Genomic DNA, 17,578 nt, shown 5'->3' with positions numbered 1-17,578 from the left:
CTTTCTTTCTTTCTTTCTTTCTTTCTTTCTTTCTTTCTTTCTTTCTTCCTTTCCCTTATTTCTTTCCCTTCTTTCCTTTTCTCTTTCTTTCTTTCTTTCCCTTTCTCTTTCTTTCCTTTCCCTTCTTTCTTTCTTTCATTCCCTTCTTTCTCTTTCTTTCCTTTTCTTTCTTTCTTTCTTTCTTTCTTTCTTTCTTTCTTTCTTTCTTTCTTTCCCTTTTCTTTCTTTCTCTTTCTTTCTTTCTTTCCTTTCTTTCTTTCCCTTCCTTCTCTTTCTTTTTTTCCCCTTCTCTTCCAAGGTTTCTCTGAAGTGTGGACTTCTTTGGAACTCGGCTAGGCCTTGAAAAGTGGGGTTTTGCTCCTTATCACATATTTTGGATAATAATGAACAAGTCAAAACAGAATAGTCGAGTGAAATTTGAAACGATGCTTTTCAAGGAGTCGCGCAGGGTGTGGTGTTAGGGGATGTGCTTGGAGGTCAAGAATTTTATGGCAAACCAGGTAGGCAGCCAACCCAGTCCCCAGGGGCAGACCTGCAAAGTACCACGCATTTCCGCCAACACCTCCCCCCTCACCCCCCACAAGGTTACACCTCTGGGAAGCATTATCCTGGCCTGATGACTTCACACCGCTCTGGGGAAACCCACTTACTAATTTTCCCCTACACACCCTCAAGGCTTCAGCCTTTGTTTGAACACTGCCTTAGGTGTGATTCAGCTCCTGAGGAACTGGCTTAAGTTTCAGAGCTCAATTTCATCCCACTTAGACTCCTCTTTCTTGAATTTTAATTGGATGATAGCTTTTAAATGCTAAGTTGTAATTTAAAATATATTATCCATCTTATTCACTCTTACATATACTATAGATTAACCTTATTTAGGGGTAGGGTGAAAATCGTGGGTGTCAGGTGTCTAGCTGTGGGACTTCACAGGAACACTTAACCTTGGCTCTGAATTTCCATGGTATTATGTGTAATGCAGGATTGCGGATTCTTGCTTAGTAGCATTTAGCTGTCCGTGTGCTAACAGTTCCAGCAATGAGAACATTTAGTGAAATGGGGTTTCTTTATTAAACAGAAACACATTTGCTGTTTGTCCCCTTGTACTTGTAATTCATGGCCCATAAAGAAAAAGTAAAATGTTAAAAAAAAAAAAAAAAGTAGAATGTTGCCTATGGATGACTATAAAAGCTCATTACACATCCATGGATTTCTATCAGCTCCCCCACCTCAAGAGAACAGGGAAGAGGCTAGTGTAATTTAAAGCCAGACATGAAAGTTCTTGAAGGTAGATATTATATATACATACATACATATATATGTATGTATATTATATATACATATATGTATATAAATATATAAACATACATATAAATGTTTATATATTTTATTTACATATATTTTAAATATATATATGTATTTACTTACATTTATATATACATATATTATATATGATTTTCTTAGAGAGGATCCAGGATAAGAGACACCTGAAATTCAAACCCTATCTTTGACATGTCATTGTGTGATGATGTGGAATCCGTTTGTGTGATCCTGGAAGTGTACTCACCCTCAAAACCTGTATTTCCTAGTTGATAGATGAAGAAGAAAATACCTGCTTTACACAGTTATGATGATATAGTTTGTTCAATATTTGTAGGAGATTAGCATAGAGCCCAACATCTACTCTGAGGTAATGTGAGCCGTTGATTCCTCATGTAACCCAGTGGTTTCTCATACAATCATTGTGTGTATTCAAAAAACATTAGTACCCTTCTCTTGGCTTTCTATTCTTTGTATTTTCTTGATAAGCATTCACTGAGGTTTCGTTCCATGTTCATTTATTTGACCGACTTCAGCTTTCCACTGTCCCCTCTGTGACTCTCTTGGATTAAACTATTCTGTGTGCCTGTGCATATACCCAAACCTTCACATTTAACCAGAAATCCTTTCTGAGTCCCAGGCCTGAATTACGGCCGCCAGTCATCCAATACTGATTCGCAAGCAAAAGGTTAGGGGACATGAGACCGAGTTTCACAAATAAGCTATGACACCAACCGATTGAATAACATTTGATAATCTAAATTTTAATTTCTATTTTAAATATGAGCCATTTGGATGGATCAGAAGATGACAGATGTTTCAGGTTTTGACATCCTAACTCCTACCTCATCCAACGTTTTCAGCCTACAAGACAATGTGGCAAAGAGCTTCAGAGGTAAGAGTTTTACTTCAGTTAACATAAGGTAGCAGTAAAGTGTTGCGGATCTCCTCCCTCCCCCATCACAAAGGAATCATCTGAGAGGCAGCTTCCAGAAAAAGGTTTTAGTACCTTCACAATTCTGTATATTCTAGGTGGTTCTCAAACTTGTTGGTGTCAAGGGCCTCTACATTCCTAAAAATTACTGAGGGCTTCACAAAACTTTGTATGGGTTATCGCCATCAATATTTACATTAGAAATAAAAGCTGACTAAAAAGTTTAAAAACATTTATTAGTTCATTTAAAACAATAACAAACACAATAGCCTGTCAGTAACACTTGTGTGAAATGTAACATTGTTTTCCATTTTTGCAAATCTCTACTAACTGGCTTAATAGAAGACAGCAGGATTCTCACATTTTCTTTATCATCCAGTTGTTTTTGACTGAGTATAAAAAAAAAGTTCTGGCTTCAAACAAATATGTAATGGGAAAATGGAGAAGTATCTTCCTAGTCTTTTTATTTATTTATTTTCTTCCTAGTCTTTTTAGATAGGACAAGTTTGCTACTATGTCAAACTTGACAAACTAATTTTTTAAAAGTAAACTCTACCTTCAATATGGGGCTCAAACTCATGATTCTGAGAGTCACTGAGCCAGCCAGTTGCTCCAACACAGTAATTTTATAAAGGCGAGTTGCAGTGTTGTATCTAAAACAACAGGAATGAACTGTGTGTACTCTGTTACATTAAAATCTCTTGGTTTATCTTAAACCTTAAATGCATCTTTACAACCACTCATGAGTTTATATCCTGAATTGATTCTTTGAAAAATACCAGTTCACTGAGTTATGCAGATTTTCCAAATGTTGATATATTTCATTATTCCATGTGCATGTGAGATGTAGCATTTCTCTAAACCCTAAGACTGTACCCCTGTGGGGATTAAAACAAAGCATTTTTTCAGCTTTACAAGAAATAGAACTCTGTGAGTCTGAGTTGTGCAAAGATGGAAGGAGATTGACCTGAAATTTTGTTTTCTAGATCCCTGTTTGGATTATGTGAAGGAGTTTCCAGTAATAGTGTAGAAATTGGAGTTCTTACTTTTAGTGTTAATTCCAGGCTAAACTCTTGAGGCTCTAGTATTAATTCAGACCACATTTTTGAAGACGGTATGGCTATCTGCGCTAATGACTAAATTTGAAGATGTGGATAGAGAGAGATGGAATCAAGGTTTTAGAGTGAACATGTTGGAAGAGATCAAAATGCTTATTGATTATTGATATAGAAGAGGATACTTTCTTATTATAATTATAGCTTTTGACTATCTCACCGTATCAGAGTAGTAAATTAATTTTTGATGATTTCAGATTAGATACTGAATTGTTATTAGAAGTATGCTTTAGGGATTACTCAAATGAAAGAAAAGGGACAAATGTATCTCATCAGACACTATTAATTGTCTTCTAGTGTTTCTTTCCACGGGTGAGGAAACTGGCTTTAAAATATTATATGACTGGGGCGCCTGGGTAGCACAGTGGGTTAAGCCTCTGCCTTTGACTCAGGTCATGATCCCAGGGTCCTGGAATGGAGCCCCACATGGGGCTCTCTGCTCAGCGGGGAGCCTGCTTCCCCCTCTCTCTGCGTGCCTCTCGGCCTACTTGTGATCTCTGTCAAATAAATAAATAACATCTTTTAAAAAATAAAAAATAAAATATTATATGACTTAGTCTACACTTTGAAAGGTGGCTACTCGAAAGTACTTGAGATTAATGATTGTCAATTTGTTTGACAACAAAATCCCCCAAATACAACCATCTGGATGATTTATTAAGGAAGGAAGGAAGGGAGAGAGGAAGGAAGGGAGGGAGGAAGGAAGAGATGAAGAGAAAAGAAAAAGGGAGGGAGAGGAAGGAAAAAGAAAAGAAAGAGGGGTTCCGGGCAGTCTCTGTCAGTAGAGCACACAACTTCTAACTTAATATATGTTTACATATACATTTTTTTTAATTAAAAAGAAAACTTTATATTTTGGAACTTCACCTTAAATCACTGAATATGGGGGAGCTTTACTTTCATATTATTAGACTATTTAAATTTTAAAAATTACAGCCAGACTCCTATGTATTTCAGATTAGAGGGGGAGCAAATTCTTTTTCACAGCCTAAGGGACACTTTTATCACTTGCATTTTTCTGACTCGGGTTACAGAAAAGGACAAAACTATTTAACCTCCTGGATGTAAATGCCAACTATTTCTGTCAACAGGGGCTTATAATTTACATGACAAATCAATAAAAGCAGAAAGTGCCACACAAGGGGAAACCTGTGGTCTAATTGTCCTTTGATATTTTAGTAGCCTTTTTTTTTTTTTAAGAGGATGTAGGTTTTGTTTTTTTTTTTAAGATTTTATTTACTTGACACACTGAGAGAGATCACAAGTAGGTAGAGAGGCAGACAGAGGCGGGAGGGGGAAGCAGGCTCCCCTCTGAGCAGAGAGCCCGATGCGGGGCTCAATCCCAGGACCCCAAGATCATGACCTGGACCGAAGGCAGAGGCTTAATCCTCTGAGCCACTCAAGTGCCCAGATATTTTAGTAGACTTAACCAGAATGACTAACGGGAAGATGTTACCATGTCTGTGTCCACAAGCAGTTGCTGATAGTCTTAATTGTGGAATTAGAGTAAGTCATCGCAATATTTAAATTATCTGCCTTGGAGATTTCAACTTATTCCTGAAAAGATTAAAAAATTTCCCAGCCTTAAAAAAAACTTAAAAAAGATATGCTCAATTTCTAGAAATTGATTTCTTATTCTTTATTTTTATTTATTATAAACTAATTTATTTCTTACTAGTTGTTAAAGTTTTCTAGGTAGAGGGGACCCCTTTTTTTGTAATAAAAAGGGATTCTGTTCCCAGAAAAGTGAATATTCACTTAAAATTTTTCATACAAGTTTAGGGGATTCCTAGATTGCTTTCCCCAAAATCTGTTCACGGAGGAACTGAAAATCCCCTTCTTCCAGGGAAGTATTATTCAGTCTTTGGAAATGCATTTTCCTAATTCATTGTAAACCACACCCTATACTTAAAGGTTGAAAAAGAAGACAAAGGTGGAAAAAAACTAAGCAAGCTTTCTTTTCTCTAATGATTCACACTAATTTTCTTTTTAAATCACAAACTGCGGGGAGAGGAAATCTCAAGTTAAAGGAATCTTGGGCATTTGGGAGAAAGCCCTTCAAAGGGAATAGGAACCTAGACTTAAAAGGTTTTCAAGAATCCATCACATCTAACCTTCCTCAGGCACTGAGACCTGATTTTGTATTTTTAGGAAAACAACAACATCCCAAAAGTGATTGCAGACTAACCTGGTAAGAAGCCTGCCTTCCAGTAGAGGTGCTGGAATCTTTGGGAGGAAAACCCCTGAACCCACTTAGTGAAGTGAGACTTCCTACCTTTCTCCAAGAGAGGTGTTAGCTCCAAGACCCAATTAGCCGAATTACCATCCCAATGGCACCTGAGGGCTGGTCCTGCCGCTATCAGGCCTAAACATACCATTAAGAGGTGTGACACCACGCATGGCATTAGTCACTTCCTGCCTACAGTAGGTATCCGACAACCAAGCCACGGAGCCGCTACCCTGAAAGAATTATGTTTTTCTGAATGATGCAAATGTTTTCACCCACAGAATTTTCTCCCTAGTGTTTTGAAGTTACGGCACTCAGCCTAGATCTTACGGTTTTGAGAACTTAGTAGGCCATGGTTCCATCTGAGTATTACCCTGAGTCCAAGAATCAGGACACACACTTTGATTCGGGTCCTGACTCACTTCTTGCAGATAGCACCTGGTGTTTGTTCGCACCGAATTTGTCAAGCTTCTAATTAAGCAATTTGGGAAGTAGCCTTATTGTTTGTTTTGAAAAGTCAGGTGTCTCCAAGAGTCTGAGGTGACAAAAAATTTTAAAAACTCTCTGCACGTGTGGTTAGAGGGTGGCTTCCATGGCAGTTAGCTGGCTGCTTTTAAAATATCTGTAGATTCCGTGTCCAAATCCCAGGCCTCCTTCATCCAAATCTATAGCAGCGAGTGCTGGGAACGTGCCTAATTTGAAAAACTGCAAAGGTGATCCGCAAAAAGTCTTTGCACCCTCTGAGGCTTGAAAGCTTCTGCTTTAGAGATGTGGTAGGTGGAGAGATCATTTCCTGGGCTTTGTACACATAGCTCTTTAAGATTCGGATTTTTGTGTCTAACTGTCCTTGGATAACAAAAGAGTGAAAATGCCTCTTGCAGAATATAACTGAATTGTGAACTCCAAAGAATTTCTTTTTGAATCGCAGCATCTTGGCTTTCAAGAGGTTTGTATCCTCCGTACATCGTCCACTAGTGTCTGAATCCAGTGAGTTCTACCACAATCGAGGCAATTATTGAGTATAAAAGGGAGAGTTCTAACCTCGAACTACCTGTGTGGGGCAAAACTGTCTAGTCTAGGGCAAACTGCTTAATGGCTCTAGGCCTCAATTTCTCTTTATGTCAAACAGGCATAGTAGTAAAACTTGACTTTAGAAGTTCATGTGGGAAGTAAATAAAATTACCCATCTTAAGCTCTGGTAAGTGTGCAATTTTTTTTTTAAGATTTTATTTATTTATTTGACAGACAAATCACAAGTAGGCAGAGAGGCAGGCAGAGAGAGAGAGGAAGAAGCAGACTTCCTGCTGAGCAGAAAGCCCGATTCGATTCGGGGCTCAATCCCAGGACCCTGAGATCATGACCTGAGCCGGAGGCAGAGTCTTAACCCACTGAGCCACCCAGGCGCCCCAATGTGCAGGCAATTTTAATCATGATTATTGGTATCACGGAAAAATTTTTTTTAAAGATTCTATTTATTTATTTGACAGACAGAGATCACAAGTAGGCAGAGAGGCAGACAGAGAGAGAGGAGGAAGCAGGCTCCCTGCTGAGCAGAGATCCCGATGCAGGTGATGCAGGTCTCGATCCCAGGAGACTGGGATCTTGACCTGAGCCGAAGGCACAGGCTTTAACCCACTGAGCCACCCAGGCGCCCACAGAAAACAGTTTTAAGCGGAAAGACAAGTAGCCAAGAATTACTTGTCCCTTCATCGGTATGGAGATACCCCTCCTGGTAGGCTTCCTGCTCCTGTATTATTTCTAGATTTGCTCAGAATTCAAAACATTTAAAAACTGGTCAAATCTTGAAGATTTCAAAGCTGCAGATTTGGTTTTTAATTGCTGAAGAAAATCCTTTTAAGGGACTGAGAGCCAGAAGGAAGTATGCAGTTCATAAGGCATTTGCTAGGCAAGTATTAACCAAATCCACCTACATTATCTGAAGCCCCACATTTAAGAATTGAAAGCCAAATTTAAAATACTTCTGTGAAAGAATTGAATGTTTTTTCTCCCCTGACATATTTACCAAAAGAAGCCGGTTTAGAGGGAGCATCTGGTTTTCAGCACACCCTTGCTTTACATCTATGTTTCCAGCGGAATGTTCTGTGGTGCTGAGAGGTCAAGTGACTTGCCCCAGGTCACACACACAATGAGTCAGTGATTCAGGCCTGATTGAATCAAGGATTTTTATCCCCCAGCTTCTGGTAAATTTCTTTGGTAGGAGTGTCCACAAATAAATGGTTAACTGAGACAAATATTTACGCTTCTGTTTTTAGAGCAAAGAAAAGGAATACATTTGCTATTTTTTGCGTCTTTATTAAATTTAAATTTCTAAATAAAATTAAAAAATATATTCCTAAATATAATAATTCAAACATGGCTTACCAGCCGTCTTCCAAATAACTAAATTTATGCTGTTTGACTATACTGAGTTGAAAGTATAGCAGAAGAAAATAAAAAAGTGTAGCAGAAGAGTTTGTCTTGGAAATTCTGGCCAGTTTGGTCTAATTTGGTCTAACTCCTCAGTTTGAGTTACTATGATCATTGTTGCTGAGTGTTCATTCCCCAAAAGTGTCTCGATTATCTGCTATGGACTATTGTAAAGTCTTGCCACTAACATTTGCAAGACTCAGCGCGAGGGTACTAAGGCAGGCTTACATGCCAAACGTCTGACTGCCTAATATTTGTAAGTCAAGGTGACTTCTTTTTTCCCACTCTAGGCTGAATTCTGTAATGTGATGTGGAACCGAACCCATGTGAGTTCATTCTTTAGTTGAGTCAGAAACTGCCCTGGGTTGAATTGTACAAAGAAAACTTCTATTTGCAGTAAATAAGGAGATTGCCGAATGGTTTCCAAAGCCAAGGGTTCCCAAGAGAGGAGGAATGGGTTCCTTTTGTTTAGGGGGAGGATGAATATTTAGATAGGGAAGCCTTGTCCTTGCAGATAGAGGTGGCAGAAGTTCCCGCCTGCACCTTAGGAAAATGTGCCTCTACCTACGTTCTTTATTATGTAAATGAGGCTGAGGCTTCTCCTTGGGTGGAAATTTTAGTATTATAATGAAGCAAAGGTAAGGGTGGGTCATTCCAGAGGTCACTCCATGGTCCTTCTGCTCAGGTGCTAGTCGGGTATAGCTCAGAAGGGGGTGGGGGGGTGGATGGAGGTCTTGTCAGGACAGTCAGCATCACCTGAGGTGGGGGGGTTGGTGTTTCATTTGCCTGAGTTCAGAGGTAGGTTGTCAAGGAGATCTTAAGGAAAAAGGTAGGACAAATGTTAGTGGCTACAAGCAGGTGGACAGTAAATGTCAGGTCCTGGAGATGAGGTGGTGACAGTGGCCTTGAACACATGCATTGGATACCAGCTTACACACCCCATTGCATCCACAGTTCCCAGCATCAGGCATCCCTGCATCATTCTTTTGACTCCTGCCCTTCTCCCTAAGGGAATGTGAGCTTGCCAGGAACAATCCTTTCTTTCCCTACTAACTTCTTACCCAGCCTCTTTCCTATTCTGTACACCTCCCCAGGACTCCCCTCTGCTTGCTGGTGGGATGCCCCATTTCATGAATCACTTAATAAAACTGATTAGATCTTTAAATGTACTCATTGACTTTTTGATCTTTAACACCAGTGGACTCATGGTAAACAAGTTAGAGTATGTTTCCATCGCGGTAACTTAACTGTCTTTGTCCTTTCTGCGTACTTTTTCCATCTCTGCCCAGCTTGATACGCACACTCATCCTTCCTTATCCCTTAGGAGGCTCCAAGCTATTCTCTCCTTCAGGCATCCCTTACTAAGTCTCTAGTTGTATGCTTCAACTAGTTTTGGTTGTGAAGTCTTACAGACTAGTCCAGTACTGTTCACTTTCTTTCAGTTCTTTGAAAAGAGCTTCTTTTGTTTTTTTTTGTAGAAATTATGCTTATTTGTTGTAAATAAATCACACCACATTAGAGGGCATAAAGAGAATAAAAACCCGGAAATGTTGCCAGTTTTTTTCATGTAGAATCATGGATTGAGGTACAGAAGTTATACAGAGAGGAACAGGGATCTTTTGTACCTTTTCTTTTCTATTGATAGAGATCTACATAGTCTATTTAAGTGACTAATTATTATTCTATGCTAGCATTACTTTAGATTTGATTTAACCAATCTCTCTTGCTTCACTGTTTATTTATGCTCTGTTATCTATTATAAAATATATTATAAGACATGTTCTTCATTTTGAACAGGTCCAGTCATGTACAATTATCCCCTTGGGATAAATTCTTAAAACTAGAGTTTCTATCCTGTCAAAGCAAGTGTGCCATTCATTTTTGCATCTCTTGGAGCACCCGATGTGAAGCCTAAAAAATAATGGATATTAAATAAATATTGGCTACATGAATAAATTCATTAGTAAATTGTGATTGGTTACTTAATATATCTATTTATGTAACTGACCTAATACAGTACTGTAATTGGATGTTCTGGGAAGAACCATCTGGATTTATGCTACTTGTTTACATAGACAGAAATTGAACGAAAGAAAAGAAAGGAAATAGTAAGTCTTAAAACCGAAGGAGCAAGGTCCCTTTGCAGTGATACACTTCATTACCTGTAGGCTGTTTTTTGTTTTTTGTTTTTTTTTTTAAGATTTATTTATTTATTTGGGGTGGGGGGGGGGGGGCACGCAAGCCAGGGGGGAGGGGGGGGGTAGGGTCAGGGGTAAGGAGAGTGAGAGAAGCAGACTCCCACTCAGGGTTCGGTCTCACGAACCTGAGATCACGACCTGAGCTGAAACCAGGAGTCATGACACGCAGCTGCCTGAGCCACCCAGGTGTCCCCATTACCTGTGTTTATTTGCTTTTCCTACCAATGCTATGAAAAGATTAAGCTGATCTCATTGTCTCTATTTTGCAGATGAAGAACTTGAATTCAGATAGAAGAAAGGATTTGCCCAAGGTGACCTGACTTGCCCAATGCTGTTTTCCCTCCAGTCTAGTGTTTTCTCAAATACACCACTTTGCCTTTGAACTAAATAATGGTTTTCCACCATTGCATCTTTATGAAGAACAGGCACTGGCTTCTTAGAATCACTGTTTCTGTATAGGCGGTCTCTCTTTTTGCCAGTGGGGAAACACACATTGGAGAACAACCTTCTGTATCTTCGATGGCCTCTGACATAACCAGCTACACCTGAGGGCGACTCCTTTTTTCAGTGGGTGAAGATTGCAAGTTTGTTGAAAATCTTGTCACTTGTTCAGATGAGGAAGCAATGTGTGCTGCCCAACTAGGAGTTTTGGTTTTTGGTTTTTGTTTTTGTGTTTTTTTTAGATTTTATTTACTTATTTGACAGAGAGAGAGAGGCAGCAAGAGAGAAGAAACCCAAGAAGGGGGACGGGGAGAGGGAGAAGCAGGTTTCCTGCCAAGCAGGGAGCAGGATGAGGGATTCCATCCCAGGACTCTGGATCCTGACCTGAGCTGAAGGCAGACACTTAACGACTGAGCCACCCAGGCGCACCCCCGCCCCAAACTAATTTTTAAGTAAAAACATGTAATTCATTTTAGGCGGGGACAGATTCTGCCCTATTCTTTGACTAATCCCTAGCATCTAGCATACTGCCTGGTATGTGTTAGATCCTAAAAATATACATATTTATATAAAAGGAGGGAAGGAGCAAAGAAGAAAGGAAGTCTAATGCTGATATCTTCTACAAAATATTATTCTTTAACAATAACTGTCACTCGCTTATTTTTATTTTGATAGATGAAATTTTCATCATCCCCAAATATCCACAGTAACTGACCCAAGTAAGATTAGATCAATCTTCAAAGGTTCTTTGTTCTTTTATCTCTCTCCAAATACTCCTATTTATATTTTGAAATATAGGGCTCTAATCTAAAAGACTAAGAGTTTTTATTTGGGGGGAAATGGTGACATTAGGATCAGTGGGGGAAAATGATTGTGGTTTAAAAATGATTGTTTAAGGAAATTGGCACAAATCGTGCTTCTTCTGACTTTCACAAATATTTCTATTCTTTGTAGAAACTAACACAAAAATGTTTTCTATTGCTGTAAAAATAGTATCAAGTTGAAATAAATATAATTATATAATAATATATAGTATAAATTTGTATAACAATATAAACATAATATATAAAGAAATATGTACAGATATATATAGATTTTTTTCTCCCCAACCACACACGTATCCACATTCTTTAACTAAATTGACCATAGAGGGAGAATTTACTAGGCAGTCCCCATTTCAAATACTTTAAACCTTTATTCACTTAATGTAGTCCATGCAAGTCTTGAGTCTAGGAGAAAAGTGGTGTCAGTACCTACAGCTGATAGAAATGACAGGCTCTGACAGGATAATAAGGAAACTCATTTGCATATATCAGTCCCCTGAGACTAAGTTACAGTACAGTACAAAACATGACCCCAAATCACAAGAAACTTGTGAAAACCAAGGTTTATTTCTCTCTGTATTTGTGTGATTGACTGAGGCTCTGCTTCTTGGCTTTTTATTTTGGTGTCTAGGCTGAGAGAAATACTCCTGCCTGGGACATTCAAAGGAAAAAGAGAAGGTGGCAGAGGAGGCTGGATTCTGGAAGCTTCTGCTCATAATTCACTGGTCTAGACAAGTCACATGGACAAAACTGACATCAGATGGGTGGAAAGTATAATTCTCCCACAGGGCGGGGGCCTTCCAAAGAACAGGACCTCTAGGGAGAGAAATGGCACGTTTGGTGCAAGTATACTCAGTGATCCCGTCTGGTACGTCCTCCCAACTAGAGCTTACAAAGTCATCTTTTTGTCTGCTGCTTCCCTTGATCAGTGAACACTCAAGTTATTTTCATTTCCTACTTTTCTCTTCTAGACATTTCTCAGATCTAATCTCCCCTCTATAACTCACCTACCAGTCCTTTGTTCAGGTTCTCAGTACTTACAAACAGGTCTTCTGATCATAGATGAATTCCATGTATAGCCACCTTCATGCAAAGCGCACAGATCTAAAATGTCATTTTTCTGGGGCACCTGGCTGGCTCACTAGAGCTTGCGGCTCTTGATCATGGAATCATGAGATCAAGCCTCATAGTGGACATAGTGTTTGCTTAAAAAAAATCAACTGAATTCAGTAAAAACTTCTTTAAAAAGTCAGTGTTATAAAAATGGGTCTTTTATTTTCACAAATAAAATTGTATGACAGGGGCGCCTGGGAGGCTCAGTGGGTTAAAGCCTCTGCCTTTGGCTCAGGTCATGATCTCAGGGTCCTGGGATGGAGCCCCGCGTTGGGCTCTCTCCTCAGCGGGGAGCCTGCTTCCTCCTCTCTCTCTCTGCCTGGCTCTCTGCCTACTTGTGATCTCTCTCTCTCTGTCAAATAAATAAATAAAATCTTAAAAAAAAAATTGTATGACAAATAGAACATATGAAACCAGAGGTAAAAATAAGTCCAATTATATTTTTTAAAGTCCAATTAAAATGGCAATATAATACACATAAATGTATTTCCATTTGCAAGATTTCCATTTTGCCTATCACACACACACACACACACACACACACACACGCAGAACTCTACCACTTTTTTCCTGAAACAGACATATTTTCAGTGACACCAAAAAAAGCCAACCCAAAAAAGAAAGAAAGAAAACTAATAGAAATTTGGAAATGATGGATAATACACACCAAATGAAAGCCATAATAGCAATTTAGTATCAGTTGCTACTTTATTCTATTTAGTAGTAAAATTGTAGCTACTTATATATTTCCTATATTTTTCATTTGTTACTTATTTTGGCAATTAACAATATCCTTTTTGTCTCTTAGTCATACAAATTTGTAAATCAGTAGCAGTAGTAAAATAATTAGCAACTGGTGGGATTTTAAGAACATACAAATGAATCTCAGTTAATATGTAAGAATTTTTTCCAAGATTTTCTCTCATACTTATTTAGATATTTCTTCTTTTCTAAAGCAGTCATGTAGAACTATAAATTTCCCTCTCAACACTGTTTTAACTACTCCCCACATGCTTTGATGTGCTGTATTTTTATTTTCATTCCATTTGGTATATTTTCTTATTTACTTTGAAAGTTCCTCTTTGACCCATGGCTTATTTAAAAGTATGTGGTTTAGTTTCCACATGTTTGGTGATTTTCTTTCCTTTCTGTTATCAATTTCTAATTTGATTCTACTGTGGCAGAAAAACACAGTCTGTATGATTTCATTTCTTTTAAATGGCCCGTGATACGATCCACCTAGCAATACTTTTTGTAGGTGCTCGAATACGTTCCACTCTTGGTGAATGGAGTGTGAATGGTGTCGGCTAATGGTGTTGTTGCATTATACTGTTTCTCTGACTTTCTGTCTGGTTCTCCCAGTTGTTGAGAGAGCAGTATTGGAAGTTTCTGTGTAAATTTGTCTGTTTCTCCTTTCAGTGCTATTATTTCTTCCTTCACAGATTTTGAAGCTCTGTTGTTTGATGCATGCACATTTAGAATTATTTTTTGTGTGTGTAGATTGATTTATTTATCATTATCATTAAAAATTTATTTTTATTTGCATTCAATTAACATGTAATGTATTATTGGTTTCAGAGGTAGATGTCAGTGATTCATCAGTCTTATATAATACTTAGTGCTCATTACATCACATGCCCTCCTTAATGTCCGTCACCAGGATACCCCATCCCCTCATGCATCTCCCCTCCAACAACCCGAATTTGTTTCCTATGCTTAAGAGTCTCTTATGGTTCGTCTCCCTCTCTGATTTTGTCTGGTTTTATTTTTTCCTCTCTTCTTCTATGATCCTATCATTATATAATATACCTCTTACTACATGGTAATTTTTGTTTCTTTGAAATCTACTTTAGTTGATATCTATACAGCTATTTCTGCTTTCTTTCCATTTTTTTTTAAGATTTTTTTTTTTTTTTTTTTAGGAATCTCTACCCAGTGTGGGGCTTATAGACAATGCCAAGATCCAGAGTTGCATGCTCCACTAACTGAGCCAGTCAGGTGCCCATGCTTTCTTTTACTATTTATAAGATTTATCTTTTTCCATCCATTTAATTTTAGCTTACCCATATCATTACATTAGAAGTAAGTTTCTTAGACAGTGCTTACACTCGCACCATGTTTTTTTAACCTACTCTGCTTGTTTGCATCTTATAATTGATGTATTTAAACCATTTACATTTAATGTTATTATTGATATGTTGGAGCTAAAAGTCCACCATTTGAAATTTTTTATCTTCCTGTTCTATTTTTCACTTCTTTTTTCCTTTCCTTCCTGTGGGATTGCTTAAACATTTTTTTAAAATTCCAGTTTGATTCATTTATAGTTCTTTCAGTTTATATCTTTTTTAAAAGGATTTTATTTATTTATTTATTTGAGAGAGAGAGCGCAAGCAGGAGGGGTGGCAGTCAGAGGGAGAGGGAGAAGCTGACACCCCACTGAGCAAGGAGCCCCATGTGGGGCTTGGATCCCAGGACCCGGGGATCATGACCTGAGCTGAAAGCAGACACTTAACCGACTGAGACACTGAGGTGCCCTGGTTCATATCTTTATATGGTTGTTGTAGATACTAGAATTTATTTATATATATTATATATATATAATTACATATATAATATATGTAAAATTACATATATATATGTAATTTTATCACAGATACTAGTGTTGAAATTTTATCAGCTTGAGTGAAATGTAAAAGCTTTACCTCCACTTTGTGTCCCTTTAACTTCCACAGTTTATAATTGTCATAAACATTTCCTCTTCACAAATATTAGATCTTTCATGATAGTCCCACAGGTTGCTAAGGCTCTGTTCTTTTTATTTTTTTCTGTCTATATTCCCTCTGTTTTCCAGAAACAGACTTTTCAAGGTCTTCTTTTGTTTGTCTTCCATATAATTTCAGTGGTTTTTAGTTGTACATCGTAGGAAAAATAAAGAAAAGTTTATCTACTCTATCTTTGTAGAAGTAGAAGCTTACCCTATTTTGGCAGTTATTATTGTGGTTACTTTAATAAATGATACATAAATTACAGACCATTGTGTATGTCAGGGGTAATAAATTGATCTATAAAAACTAACATTGTTTGAAATAATGGTCATCAAATTAGGTATGGATGAGAAGCTACTAAAAATTTTCAAGGTTTCTGCATTGAGATCATGTTCCAAGTGTTTCTAGAGTTCTTGCTCTGCCTATGGAAACCAAAACTGAAATTATAGAAGTTGCATCACTGTTATGGCTCATAAAAGATAGTTGGTATAGATGAGTTGACTTACGTTTCTTCTCTTCTCCAAAATGCCATTATCTATACATCAAAAGACCGACGAATTAAAGTGCATTTATATGCAAAGTTAAACTAAAATATAATATTTATTTAATTTTTTAAATACTTTAACTTTTTAAATCTTGATTGGGAAGGAGAAGTGAGATAAGAATTCTCTATTTGCTGCTCAAATTTGATTTCCCACTTTAAATGTATCCCTTTCAATTAGCCGGACTGAAAAAGTGAAGTTGTCCCTTAGAAAATTTAGATTTGTCCTATGAGACCTAGATCATTCTTGACTGAACGGTAAATGGCTTTGACAGGTAACTGAGAAAAATCCAGCCAAAGAGCAATTTTAACTTAATATGAATGTATCTGTAATTTACCTTTTAAAATAGTCCTTTTTGTGAGACGTGGTCCTTATTTGCACAGGGGTGCACATACACATGCATGTATGCACACACACATGCACACACACGGATATGCTTCATAAAACAAAGCTAGCTATATCCTTGCACCTGCAACTTCTGGGTGGTAATAACTTGAATTACATTGAAACCCATGTGATGGAGATGTTAACTTCTCTACTCTCTTTGGACAGTGGAACAGATGCGGTCTTAAACTTCAAAGGGCCTTGACTACTTTCTGAGTTTCATTAATGAACAACAACTTTTCACAGCTTGGCTTAAAAAAAAAAATCTAACAAAACATACAAAGGAAAAAGACCAATGAGGAATCCATCAGTATTTTCCTTCTGAAATGTTTTTTAGGGATAGAGAGGAAGTCAAACTCAAAACATTTGATCTTTCCCAGGAAACTGGACTGCCCTGTATTTATTGCTTTTCAAATCTGACAGTTCATCCTGTGGCCTCACATCATGGTAAGGGACCCAGTTGTATGAGGCGAAGATGGGCTTGGGGAGATAATTTGTTTAAGAGTTGGATAAAAAAAGAAAACCCGATTGGTGATAAATGTTTCTAATTTTTTTTTTTTCTGTACTATCTTCTTTAATTCTGGCTGTTGAGGTTAGCACAGTTTGAAGACAGTAGACAAAGAAAAGAATACAGACTCAGTAGTTTTGAGTATTCTAATAGAGTCTCTAGGTTCTGAAGAGAAGAAAGTAGGTTGATCACTGTTCTAACCAAAAAAAATTAAGAAAATATTCAACTCTTAGAAAAATTTTAGATCTCCATTGCATTGACTGATTTATTACAGGGGAATTTTTTTTTTTTTTTAAATCAAGAGATTACTTATTTGTTGGCTTTGTACACACAGTTACAAATTTCTTCAAGAGAAGCGGATGAAGGTTTGCCTTCTAAGTTTACTAGACACAAATTGGAATACCAGCTCCACCATGTAGCTGTGTCATCTTGGGCAAGTAACTTAACATTAACAACCTTTTATTTTTGTAAAACTGATGTGGTGATAATGGCTTATAATCTTTTAACCAAAACTCAGGATCAGCTGTGAGTTTAGAAGTAAAATATATAGTTTTTATGTATAAACTTCTTTAAAAAATATTTTATTTATTCAACAGAGAGAGAGAGAGCACAAGCAAGGGGAGAGGGAGAGGGAGAGAGAGAAGTAGTCTCCCTGCTGAGCAGGAAACCCCTACAGGGGCAGGATCCCAGGACCCCGAGATCATGACTGCCTGAGCCACTCAGGCACCCCTTTATGTATAAACTTTTATTGAGGAAGTGGTTCAATATAATTCAGATATTCAT

This window comes from Lontra canadensis, unplaced genomic scaffold (assembly GCF_010015895.1).
Source record: "Lontra canadensis isolate GAN:19392208 unplaced genomic scaffold, GSC_riverotter_1.0 scaffold15, whole genome shotgun sequence".
NCBI lineage: Eukaryota > Metazoa > Chordata > Mammalia > Carnivora > Mustelidae > Lontra > Lontra canadensis.
This window is presented reverse-complemented; position numbering follows the sequence as displayed.